This window comes from Triticum dicoccoides, chromosome 7B, assembly GCF_002162155.2.
Source record: "Triticum dicoccoides isolate Atlit2015 ecotype Zavitan chromosome 7B, WEW_v2.0, whole genome shotgun sequence".
Classification (NCBI taxonomy): Eukaryota; Viridiplantae; Streptophyta; class Magnoliopsida; order Poales; family Poaceae; genus Triticum; species Triticum dicoccoides.
Window position 1 is genome coordinate 714,820,289 of NC_041393.1, and position 13,085 is coordinate 714,833,373.

General features: G+C 46.3%; 2 pseudogenes; both read right to left on the reverse strand.

Annotated features, from left to right (window-relative positions):
- The window catches only part of LOC119339965, an 18,369-nt pseudogene extending 14,501 nt beyond the window's left edge, over window positions 1–3,868 (reverse strand).
- A 3,888-nt stretch (window positions 3,869–7,756) lies between these two features.
- On the reverse strand, window positions 7,757–9,592 carry LOC119342057 (annotated as a pseudogene).
- Between the last annotated feature and the right edge of the window lie 3,493 nt (window positions 9,593–13,085).

Genomic DNA, 13,085 nt, shown 5'->3' on the forward strand with positions numbered 1-13,085 from the left:
CCCTCCTAGCGTGCCTTTTCCTTCCAGTCTGCCCTTATGCCGCGATTCAGGAACACCAATCGGCTTAAGGTCAGGAATAAAGTCAATACAAAACTCAATGACCTCCTCATTTTCATGGCCCTTCGAGATGCTTCCTTCTGGCCTAGCACGGTTATGAACATATTTCTTCAAGACTCCCATGAACCTTTCAAAGGGGAACATATTGTGTAGAAATACAGGACCCAAAACGTTAATCTCTTCGCAAAGGTGAACTAGGACGTGCGTCATGATGTTGAAGAAGGATGGTGGGAACACCAACTCGAAACTGACAAGACATTGCACCAAATCATTCTGTAACCTTGGTATGATTTCTGGATCGATTACCTTTTGAGAGATTGCATTGAGGAATGCACATAGCTTCACAATGGCTAATCGAACGTTTTCCGGTAGAAGCCCCCTCAATGCAACCGGAAGGAGTTGCGTCATAATCACGTGGCAGTCATGAGACTTTAGATTCTGGAACTTTTTCTCTGTCATATTTATTATTCCCTTTATATTCGACGAGAAGCCAGACGGTACCTTCATGCTGAGCAGGCATTCGAAGAAGATTTTCTTCTCTTCTTTGGTAAGAGCGTAGCTGGCCTGACCCTGATGTATGCCGTCTTTTCCGTGCATATGTTGCTGGTCCTCCCGTGCCTCTGGTGTATCTTTTGTCTTCCCATACATGCCCAAAAAGCCAAGCAGGGTCACGCAAAGATTCTTCGTCACGTGCATCACGTCGATTGCGGAGCAGACCTCTAGGTCTTTCCAATATGGCAGGTCCCAAAATATAGATTTCTTCTTCCACATGGGTGCGCGTCCGTCAGCGTCCTTCGGAACAGGTTTTCCGTCAGGACCCTTTCCAAAGATTACCTCCAAATCCTTGACCATATCATGTACATCAGCACCAGTACGGTGACGAGGCTTCGTCCGGTGATCCGCCTCACCTTTGAAATGCTTGCCTTTCTTTCTTACGGGATGCCTTGTCGGAAGAAATCGACGATGTCCCAGGTACACATTCTTCCTACAACTATCCAAATATATACTGTCGGTATCATCCAAACAGTGCGTGCATCCGCGGTATCCCTTGTTTGTCTGTCCTGAAAGGTTACTGAGAGCAGGCCAATCATTGATGGTCACGAACAGCAACGCCTTTAGGTCAAATTCTTCCTGTCCGTGCTCATCCCACGCACATACACCTGTTCCATTCCACAGCTGTAATAGTTCTTCAACTAATGGCCTTAGGTACACATCAATGTCGTTGCCGGGTTGCTTAGGGCCTTGGATGAGCACTGACATCATAATGAACTTCCGCTTCATGCACAACCAAGGAGGAAGGTTATACAAACATAGAGTCACAGGCCACGTGCTATGGTTGCTGCTCTGCTCCCCAAAAGGATTAATGCCATCTGCGCTTAGACCAAACCATACGTTCCTTGGGTCACCTGCAAACTCCTCCTAGTACTTTCTCTCGATTTTTCTCCACTGCGAACCGTCAGCGGGTACTCTCAACTTTCCGTCTTTCTTACGGTCTTCTGCATGCCACCGCATCGCCTTCGCATGCTCTTTGTTTTGGAACAAACCTTTCAACCGTGGTATTATAGGAGCATACCACATCACCTTGGCAGGAATCTTCTTCCTGGGGCACTCACCCTCGACATCACCAAGGTCATCGCGACTGATCTTATAACGCAATGCACCGCATACCGGGCAAGCGTTCAAATCCTCGTACTCACCACCGTAGAGGATGCAGTCATTAGGGCATGCATGTATCTTTTGTACCTCTAACCCTAGAGGGCGGACAACCTTCTTTGCTTCATACGTACTCTCGGGCAATTCATTGTCCTTTGGAAGCATATTCTTTATCATTACCAGCAACTTTCCAAATCCCTTGTCAGATACACTATTCTCTGCCTTCCATTGCACCAATTCAAGTGTGGTACCCAACTTTTTTTTGTTAGCTTCGCAATTCGGGTACAACAATTTCTTGTAATCCTCTAACATGCGCTGCAACTTCGTCCTCTCCAGATCACTTGCGCAATTTCTCTTTGCATCGGCAATGGCTAGACCTAGATCATCAGCGGGCTCATCTGATGCCTCTTCTTCAGCTTCTTCCCGCATTGCCGGCTCAGCTTCTTCCCCCATTGTTGTATCATCGTATTCACGGAACCCATGGCCAGGATAGCCGTCGTCGTCCTCTTCTTCTTCATTGTCTTCCATCATAACCCCTATTTCTCCGTGCTTGGTCCAAACATTATAGTGGGGCATGAAACCGGACTTAAATAGGTGGACGTGAATGGTTTTTGACGTAGAGTAACTGTGACCATTCTTACAACTAGCACATGGACAAGGCATAAAACCATCCGCCCGCTTGTTTGCCCCGGCGGCCCGCAGAAAAGTATGCACGCCATTAATGAACTCGGGAGAGCATCGGTCATCATACATCCATTGTCGGCTCATCTTCATTACACAACACCAAATAGACCAAATTAATACAAGTTCATACATAAAGTTCATATACAACACTTAATTAAATGCAACATACAAATAACTCTCTAGCTAAAGAATATAAATGCAACAACAAATGCGATGAAGATCACAACTAAGGTAACAATTGATCCAACAACATAATGATACCAAGCCACATTATCAATGGCATATTTTCTAATCTTTCTAATCTTCAACCTCATTTTCTCCATCTTGATCTTGTGATCATCGACGACATCGGCAACATGCAACTCCAATTCCATCTTCTCCCCCTCAATTCTTTTCAATTTTCTTTCAAATACTCGTTTTCTCTTTCAACTAAATTTAACCTCTCGACAATAGGGTCGGTTAGAATTTCCGGTTCACATACCTCCTAGATAAAAATATCTATGTCAACTTGATGGGCATAATTTGTCATAAACACGAAATGCAACAACTAGTTTTAAAAGAGAATATACCACATCCGAATCATAACAAGGACGAGGGCCGACGGGGACGGATATCAAAACCATGGCACTATGTATAACAAACAATGTACGGTAAGATAATTATACGATTAACTATATATCCAAATCACACAAAAATCAATTTGGTAATGTGTAAAACATTCATGAACAAGAGCCTCACCACAAGGTGGTGCCGGTGACAGGACGGTGCGAGCGATCGACGATGGTTACGACGGAGATTTAGAAGGCACTAAGTAAACCACACCTACATATGCAAACTAAGTGTTATTTTTAACCTTAAATTGCATATAAATCAAATACTAGCAAATATAATTCCTCCCAAATTAATCACTATACAAAGCATTGCAAGAGCTAATCTAGCAATAAGAGTTGAAAGGACAAAGTTGCTAACCTTTGTGATCATTTGAATGGATGGGGGCCTTCAAATCTTGACAAATTTTGGGCAAAATTTGTGAGGAGCTCGAGGAAGAGAGGAGAAGAACAGAGGAGTGAGGGAAAAGGGGAAGAACAGTGTGGCTCGGGTGGACGAAGGGTTTATGTACGTCGACCTTTAGTACCGGTTCGTGCCACGAACCGGTACTAAAGGTGCTGGACGGGCCCCAGACTGACAACACCCTGCCACCACCCTTCTTAGTACCGGCTCATGGCACGAACCGGTGCTAAAGGTTCGCCACGAACCGGTACTAATGAAAACAGCCGGCTAGCCGTTGGAACCGGCACTAATGGACACATTAGTGCCGGCTCAAAATCGAACCGGCACTAATGTGTCTCATATTAGGTCCTTTTTCTACTAGTGGGGGCACGTAGTTCTGCACCATGGACCAGAGGAAGATCACGGTCGCCACCTCCGATCTGAGCCACACCCACCTCTCGACCACTGCCGCCGCCATGGCCGTTCCTGGAGCTCCTCTTGATATCGTGTGTTGATGGAAAGCCGTAGTCACCTGGACTGGGCATGCGTGTACGTGTTGCGTGCCAGTGACTGTCATTCGTTTGGTGATTTGCTTCGGTTGAAGCTTAGCTAAGCACGTGTAGTCGTCGTCGTTGGCGCCGGAGCAAGTGAGGAGGAGCACGTGTCGTCGTCGTTGGCGTCGTTGGTGCTTCGTCGTTTGATCCAACAGTCCATGGAAATGAGATTACTTAAATGGATGCAGAGTTGGCTAGCTCAGTTTGTAGGCAACCAGATGCATCAGGATTCCGATTGTTAATTGCATCTTGTCATTTTATTTAGACGATTGATTGCATCTTGTCACAATATAATTAATTTGCATGTGTATAATACTACAATAGTACTAGCTTTGAAAGTGATATGCATGGTGCTCAGTCGTCGGCGAGGCGAAGCATGCAATACTTTTCTTCGTGTAGCTGCTGCTGGGACAGGAACGAGCACACATCGGTTCGCCGTATGTCGCCGTATGTTTTTAGTACCACATCGCTCGCGTTGGAGCCTACTACGCGGTCTAAATAGTCTCGTAGCGATGCACGTTTCGCCGATGACGCAAAGCATATACACCAGTTTGCTGGTCCAGCCTCTGTCGAGGCAAAAAGCAGCCATCACATACTTCTGGCCGGGTCAGGCCTGTCACCTTAAGTTGCTGTTAAGTCCTGCATGAGGGGGCCAGAAATATGGATTGGCGTCAGTCTTTTTTTCCCTTTTGTCTACTTTTAAAATACCAAGATCCGTTATAAAAATGGCCACACCGCCCCTTCCCCACATGCCGCATCACGCCCAGTACCGCAGATCCCGTCACCCATGCTGGTCCAAAGCACCGCGCCTCGCCGGCGCCACCACTCTCGGTTGCAACATCCATGGATCCCGTCGTACCGGCGCTCACAGCCTACACTTGCACTAGTTCCAGTAATGGCCTGAGTGGTTGCAACATCTCACGCAGGCCTCGAAACTCGCCGGCTCGCCGTGCTGACGATGTAGCTTGTCGCCGCAACGGTTCCAGCAAAGCCAATTCATGATTGCAGCACCTCGCAGCCATGGTTCCAGCTCGCCGTGGTGACCTAACGCAGCTCGCCATGGTCACCGATTCCGCTTCGTCGCGCCTACCGGTCAAGGTAGTATCAAAAATAGTAGTCGGTTGCAGAAAAAAACAATTCTAGCAAAAATTGCCCCACCGTCGTCGGGCTAAAGCAAAAAATTCCGCCGGCGTTGCCGGTTTGAAGCAAAAAGTTTCTTCGGTTCGAGCAAAAAAAAACAAGCCAATTCCAACAAAATTGCCTCGCCGTCAGCGGCCACAAAAAAAAACTCCTCAGTTCCAGCAAAAGGAAAAGCCGATTGTAGCTCAAAATCGTGCGGGTTGTAGCATGTCGACTCTGCGCCACCAGAAACGCACCTCGCTCCAGCGTCGGTTGTTGCCGATTGCAGTTCCTATGACCGCCACCTCTAGCAATGGCGTCTGCCGGGGTTGCAGCACGCAACACCGCGTCGGGGGCGTAGCTCGTAACTTGTGGCCTCGAGCTCATTGGTGTTTGTTGTGCTCGCGACAAGGTCAAGGGAGCACGCTGCGAGCGTGGGGCTGGTCGCAGCAAATCCAACGAGTGGTGGCGGCTCCATGGGTGCGACTCAGGGGAGCAGGAGGTGAGGCCATCGACACGGGGGAGAAGGAGGTTGGCTGCCGTCTACGCGGGGGAGCAAGTGGGTGGTCGTCGGCACGGGGAAGAGGGAGATGCGGGTGAGAGAGATGACACTGATCGGCTGAGGAGATAAGGTAGTAGTTGTGAGAAGCACGATTAGTTCGGATCGAGCAGCCGGTGTAAAGTTGGGCCGATCGGCCATATACAAATACTTTCCTACAAATAATCATAGAAAGTACAAAGTATCTCAAACGTAATAAGTATTACATCAAGGTCTTTGGACCACCGAACGACCAAACGCGGCCAGAATGACCCACAAAGATGCCAAGTTCCCCTCTCTCATGTAAACATTTCCTTTTTTTTTTCAAATGGTTGAACTTCAAGTTCCTAATGACATTAGCTTGAGCACATTGATGATGATTCTATATGCCAGCCTTATTGACATGCATGTGCGTGTTGCATATATAATGCTAATGGTTGGTGTGGTGATTTTGCTGAGGTTGAAGCTTAGCTAAGCATGTGTTGTCGTCGTTGTCATTGGCACCATAGGAGGAGATGAGAAGCTGTACTTCCGATGTAATTTTTATTATGTTTGAGATGCTTTGTACTTCCGATGAATATTTATAATAGATCTCATATTTTCGTTAAAAAAATGCTCACACCAGTACATCAACAATTTTATATCTGGTGACTCTAATTGGTGGGCGAATTATATATCAGGCTTGCCGATAGGGTTGAACTTATCAGTTAATCATATTTCACAACCTCAGATAATCCGTAAAAAGTACCGGATAATCCACATCCGATGGATATTATCGATACCATATCTGTTGGATATCCAGTTGACCAAAATTCGTATATGTATCCATATCCGATGGATTCGTGCAAGTACAGACCATATCCTATGGATGCGAATACTGATCCGGAACAGGAATTATCTGTACCATTTACATTCCTAAGGGTAACCCGCGCATTTGTGCAGCTAGATTTGTTTTACCGTTATAAAAATGTGTTTTACATATTTTTTTTTCAAAGTTAATGTGTTCAGATACCATTATATTCACATAGGTTACAGAAAAGTTTATAGCAAAAAAAAGCCTATTTAGCGACCTAAAATGTTTTTTTTGTGTTCCTCGACCTCAGCCAGTTATTCTCCTCCAGACTAAGTATTATCTGATTAATTTTTTATAGCCTTAGTTCTATACCATCAAAAATAAAATAATTAAATATAACTAACATACCTGGTGTCAAAATTATTGTACTCCCTCTGACTCCAAAATAAGAAGGCCCATAAAGTTTGTCTATAGTCAAGCGGTGTAAAGTGGACCACCTTTGTAGGAAAAACTATCAATAACTATAATACTAAAGAATATATTTACCCTAAAATAGTAATATTAAAAATATATTATTATGTATTTACTGATACTAATTTGACGTTCAATTTTTGGATAAATTTTTTCTAGAAATTCGGTCAAAATTTGCACGGTTTGACTTGTTTGTCTTTATTCCTTCTTATTTGGTCATTAGTGTATATCTAAAACTAAAGAGTTTAGAAATTGTCCAGTGATGATTAAGCATTAGTATTGATGGCTTACATCTAACATTATTTTAGTCTCCTCAATCCGTCTCATCATTGATCATAATGTAGTTATGCTTAAATTTGTTGCAAAATCATGCCTCTTCTGCACATGCTCATCTTACAAATTATTAATATCTCTTACCCATCTATATATCCATAAAAACATGCTCATCATAACGTTGGAGCCTTGGAGGTGTTCGGGCTGAACCATTTTGGCACCACCTTCAACACGGTGACCACAAGGTGAGCTTGCGTGCGCTGGTAAGCAATGCTTCGCATTCTCTTTTCTGATCATTGCCATGTGTCTGTATCTTCGGGTCTGCTGTAGCATTTGTATACTTCATCAGAACAAGCAAGTTTTATAGACGAGTTATATACGCCAGACTGCTGTCTTTTGTTTTGTAAATGAAGCTCTGTTTGCGTTCTGTTCTTACAACAATATCATGTTACATTTGGTCAGGGCTGAAAGAATGCAGAATTGGGTTGCTTAATTAGTTAATTAATTAATGAACGGGCCAATTCAGATTTGGGTTGCTTAATTAACTCTAGGAGCAGGATACATTCTGATCGCTAATTGCATATTGTCACTGTCATGCGTAGTGGCGGCATTGGGTTGGTAAAATGGTAATGAAGCCTGCATGATACCATGTTTATTTTCTAATTCCCTGAAAAAGACTTGTTAGCCTTTTGGTGTAGGTAAAGCGTTGTTACAGTAGCATTTTGTATTGTTGCACGCTTTATATGCAGCAGCATTACAAGTGAGAGAAGAAAGAAATATTGTTTCAGTTGAGAGGTGCATTAGTTTTCTCTCACCAAAACACTGCATTTTTGTTTTGTAAGGGAGCATTACTGAACAAGCTCATTCTTTTTCCTTGGCTTCCTGACGTGATGTCACTTCACTTGTCACCTTGCTTAATATCCCAATTGGCTGCCTCGTGTGCTTTGTCCTTCTCTTGGTCTTCCTCCTTGCCTTTCTTCACCTCTTTCTCCTTGGCTTTCTTCGCTTGAGCCTCCTCTGCCTCCTTGAGTGCCTCGATTAGGCCTATCAAGCACACATCCGGGTCCCTCTTTTTCTTCTTCGACATGGGCATCAGGTTCTCTGCAACGTCAGCGGGTGACATGTCGGTCTCCTCGAGTAGGCGTTGAACTTCCCCAAACAGCTCGTGCTCAATGACATCTAGGTAGTTCTTGGCGAGCACCTTGAAGCCCTCAAAGCGGCAGTAGGACATCTCGATGTGCTTGTCCATCCTGCCCCGCCGGATCAGCGCCGGGTCCAGCTTTTCCTTGTGGTTGGTCGTGAAGATGATGATCCGCTCACCTCCGCAAGCAGACCACAGCCCGTCGATGAAGTTAAGCAGGCCCGAGAGCGTCACCTTGGTGGCATCGTCCTTCTCTGGATCTATCGGTAGCTTGGGCTTGTCATCGTTGTCGGAGTCCTTGTCGCTTGAGGCCTTCTTGTCCTTGCGCCGTTTTCCTGTGAAGTCGACAGAGCAGTCGATGTCCTCTATGACGATGATGGACTTGCCTGTTGTCTCAATGAAGAGCTTCCGCAACTCGGTGTTGTTCTTGACCGCTGTGAGCTCGAGGTCGTAGACGTCATAGTCGAGGATGTTGGCCATGGCGGGCGATCATGGTAGACTTGCCGGTGCCGGGCGGTCCGTAAAGGAGATACCCACGCTTCCACGCCTTGCCGACCTTGGCATAGTATTCCTTGCTCTCCTGGAAGGCCATGAGGTCGTCGATGACAGCTTCCTTCTCATCGGGGTGCATGGCGAGCGTGTCAAAGGTGGCGGGGTGCTCGAAGGGGACATGGCTCCAGACGCTTTTGCCCTGGTAGGGGTTCCAGCTGCCGCTAGCATTGTTGGTGAAGAGGCGGCGTTGGCGGTTCTTCACAGTGACAGCGCGGCCCTCACCGAGTACGAAAGGAAGGTAGGAGTCAACGACAAGGTCGCGGTGTCGTCGATGGAAGACGACCTGGTAGAAGCGCCTCTCGTCCTGGCCGGGGTATAAATGGATGACGTTGGCCTTGGATTGCCTCTTGGAGGCGTACCACCAGATGGTGATGTCGGAGAAGTCATCAGTGACCTCCTCGTGGTCGTCCACGGAGACCAGGAGGTTCTTGCTGTCCTTGCCGAGCTCGGCCTTGAGCTTGCGTGCACGGCGGGCGCAGGCGTCGCTGAGGTAGGCCTCGACGGCTAGGAAGAAGTCGCTGCGCTGGAAGCGCTCGGCGCCATACTCGGAGATGGTGATCTGGAGGTAGGGGTTGAAGCAGGCTGCGAGCTTGGTGGCCAAGGTGGTGAGGTAGAGGCGGAAGGTCGGGGGCACGTAGTTCTGCACCACGTACCAGAGGAAGATGACGGTCGCCACCGCTGATCCGAGCCCCGCCCACCTCTCCACCACTGCTGCTGCCATGGCCGGACCTAGAGCTCCTCTTGATATTGTGTCGATGGAAAGCCGTAGTGACCTCGACTGGACTGGACATGCTTGTACGTGTTGCGTATATAATGCCAATGGCAATGGCTCGTGTGATGATTTTGCTGAGGTTGAGGCTTAGCTAAGCATGTGTTGTCGTGGTCGTTGGGTCCGGAGCAGGTGAGGAGAACCGGCGAGCGTTGATCGAACAGTCCATGGAAACGAGATTACTTATAATGGATCCAATGGCAAATGCAGACTTGGCTTGCTCAGTTTTGTAGCCAACCAGATGCGTCAGGATTGTGATTGTTAATTGCATCATGAAACTTTTTTTAGACGATTGATTGCATCTTGTTACAACAGGCTAGTATAAAAAATTGCATGTGTATAATACAATAGTACGTAGCTTTGATAATCGGAGATGCATGAGGTCGGCATGGTGCTCGGTCGTGGGCGAGATGAAGCATGGATGACGATTTGCATGGTGCTGATGACCCCCGATTAAAAGGCACAGCTTAGCTGGGCGGAAGACAATCGAGCTGCCTCGCTGGGCCGTGAACGAGTACACCGCTCGGTTGGGTGTGTACCACACCGTGCCCAAAGAAACATTAGTACCACACCGTTCGCTAGGAATCCTACGTCGCGGTCTAAATAGCCTTGTGGTGACCCACGCATTGCCGACGAAGCAAGCATATACACCAGCTTGCTGGTCCAGGGTCTGCCGAGGCAAAAAGCAGTCATCACGTACTTCTGGCCGGGCCAAGCCACCGGCCTGTCACCTGAAGTTGCTGTTAACTCTAGCATGAGGGGGGCTAGAAGTGTACGGATTGACGTCAGTCTTTTTTTCTTTTCGTCTGAGCCTTCACATTTTTTATACCAACATGTATTATAAAAGTTTGAAGTACAAGCTATTTCAAACATAATAAAAATTACATCAAGGTCATTGGGCCACCGAACGATCACTATATCATCGTCAGAACGACTCGCTGAGAGCCTTCATTTTTCAGCCTCTGCTATTCCTATGTTACTTCATTCGCTGTGATTTTAATATAACTCGACCTTTAGGTCTTAAGAAATGATGATTTCTTTTAAGGAAAATCATAAGCTTTATTACGGAATAATAGTTGGCAAATATGCTATTATAAGGCTATTAACATTTTTTTAATCTGGCTATCAACATAGGTTAGAACATTATACTCCCAATAACAGCGGGACCCTGCGCGTGCACACACACACACCATTGAAATTTCGTTTACATGAAATAACACCACGAAAGTATCCTATTTGACATCATCCAGACCTCTTTTCCACCCCATGCTACGGTTAGCTTTTCCTCTCAGCGACGCTGATGCCATCGTTGAGATTTTGCCTCCCTTGCCTCTAAATCTCCCATAAGGACCGACTCAGACTGATCATGAGGCGATCCTATAGATCACTGTCCGGCCTTGGCCGGTCCCACAGTAGATTCATAGGACCTAGGGTTCGACGCCCGATGATTTCTTCTCGTCGGGCTAGGTTACCGCCATCGACAACGAAGCTCCTGACTTGGGTACTAAAATGAGCGAGGTGGAGGCTCTGATGAAGTAACTTGGGCTTAGAGAAGACGACCTCCATGTTGTTTTTGTGGAACAGGATGAAGCACTGATGGCTAACTTGACATGATGGATAGCCATTGCCCGAATCCATATGGACAAGCTCAACAACCAATACAGTTTTTAGAAGAACATGAGAGTGGCATGGAATTTTGCCAAGGAGGTGACCTTTCGCCCCCTCAACGACACCTTTACACCTTGGAGTCCTATTGCCTCGACGATTCGAAATGGGTTGTGAAAGAAGGGCTTTAGAATTTTTGTGGAGTTGGCGCCATACGAAGAGCTTACATAACCCTTGCCGATCAAGCTCGATTCTCTAAAGATATGGACCTAAATCCGTGACCTACCAGATGAGTATGTGTCGTTACTGAAATCACTAGCAGGGAAGGTTAGTGAATTTATCTATGCTGAGCCGAAGTCACAGGATTTTGACGGATTTTTTCCAGAGCTGAAGTTAAGATCAATGTTAATAAACATATGAAGAATGTTGTTTCACTTATCCCGGATAATAAGCGCTAGATCTTTTGTGTAAAATATGAACGACTCCCAAACTAATGCTCGGTGTGTGGAAACTTTGGTCACATATACAAAGAGTACGGTGATGGGATTCACCCCTTCCCCCGGCGCCCTTTGTCTTTAAGGATATGTGAGCAACCTGGTTAAGAGGAGTTAGACATGGGCCTGGATGTGGTAGGGGTCGTGGTCAAATTAGATGGTTATTTTAGTACGAGTGAAGTACATTGTAGGTCCCTGAATTTCATGGGTGTCATGTAAGTCCTCAAATATGAAAATCATCATCCAAATTCTCGAAATGCAGTAAATGTGTCATTAAAGTCTAAAAACTGTCCAACCCTGCCTAACCGGCCAGCTGGCATCGTTGACCCGTGACACGTCAGACAGCGGGGCCCTCAAGGCGACCGTTGATGGAAATACACAAATAAACTAAAATCATTATTTCAAAAAATATTCGTGAATATGGAAAAAGTGTTCGCAAGTATTGAAAAAACTCATTCACAACTAGCATCCAGCCAAGCGTTGGGCAGGACACTTGTTTCTATTTAAGTACAATTAAATAAATTCACATACGACGCATGTTTGATTTTTGATATTTCCTCAAAATTTATTTCATTTTACATCATATGGTAGTAAGTTATGTTATGTGTGCCAATGAGGAAAGCACCTGTCAGTTCAGTTGATTCACACTATCAAGTTCATCTATTGATGTACTTACATCTCCACAGATCTGCAACAACAATAACTGAAGTATGATAAAAACAGCCTCAATAACTCGTTTACAAAAATATCATTATTCATCACATGTTTCCACACACACGCCAGGTCTTGAAGAGTAATTATCAAGCTTCATATTGAAGTAGTCTATGCTTATTTAGCACTAAGTTTTTTTAAATTTTATTGGCGAAAAAACTTCTGATCTATTCATCTTCAATCATGGTAGTACAATAAAAATCAGAAATAATAAAAAATACATCCAGATCCATAGACCGCGCAGCGACGACTACAAGCACTGAAGCGAGCGGAAGGCGCATCGCCGTCGTCGCCCCTTCCTCTCCGGAGCCGGACAAAACTTGTTGTAATAGACACTCGGAAAGTCGTCGTGCTAAGAGCATCTCCAGCCGCGCCCCCAGAACGGCCTCCCCATGCTTTTTTTTTGCGCCGGCGCCGAAAAAATGGCCCAGTCGCGCCCCCAGGAGCCCTTTTTCGCCGGCTTGGGCCGAAATCAGCGCCGGCGGACCCAGGCCGAACCCGACGCGCCGAGACAAGTGTTTTTGGCGCGAAACAGCCGCGGCCCGCCGAGTCGGCGAGACGGCCACTTCGTCGACCTCATCGCCTCGGTTCCCGCGGGGATCAATGCGAAGGCTGTCGCGCTGCCGCGCCAGTCAACCTCCATTGATGCCTTATGGGCGGCGTAGTGAAGACGCCGCCGAC